Source organism: Sinocyclocheilus rhinocerous, unplaced genomic scaffold, assembly GCF_001515625.1.
Source record: "Sinocyclocheilus rhinocerous isolate Xijiao unplaced genomic scaffold, SAMN03320098_v1.1 scaffold60, whole genome shotgun sequence".
NCBI lineage: Eukaryota > Metazoa > Chordata > Actinopteri > Cypriniformes > Cyprinidae > Sinocyclocheilus > Sinocyclocheilus rhinocerous.
In genome coordinates this window covers 103,611-103,891 of record NW_015656173.1, presented here as the reverse complement: position 1 = coordinate 103,891, position 281 = coordinate 103,611, and positions in this window count along the sequence as shown.

Sequence of the window (281 nt, the reverse complement as noted above, 5' to 3'; positions counted from 1 at the left end):
CCCTTACCGTACTGTGATGCCCTGTCAGGCCGGAGTGATGATTCAAAAACATGAAAACCCATTATAAACAAGGCATTCATTGCATCCAGTGGGGACATAATTATGGTTTATAATGACTTATACTGTCTTTTTACGCGTTGTTGCATCGCGCCGCATAAACATAAGACCATGTCTGCATTTGTGATCGGAGAAATGACAAACTACAAGCACTACTCTACCCTGCTCAAAATTCGCATTTGAATTGTCAGTGGTAAATTCTTTAAATATAAAAAAAACGTACT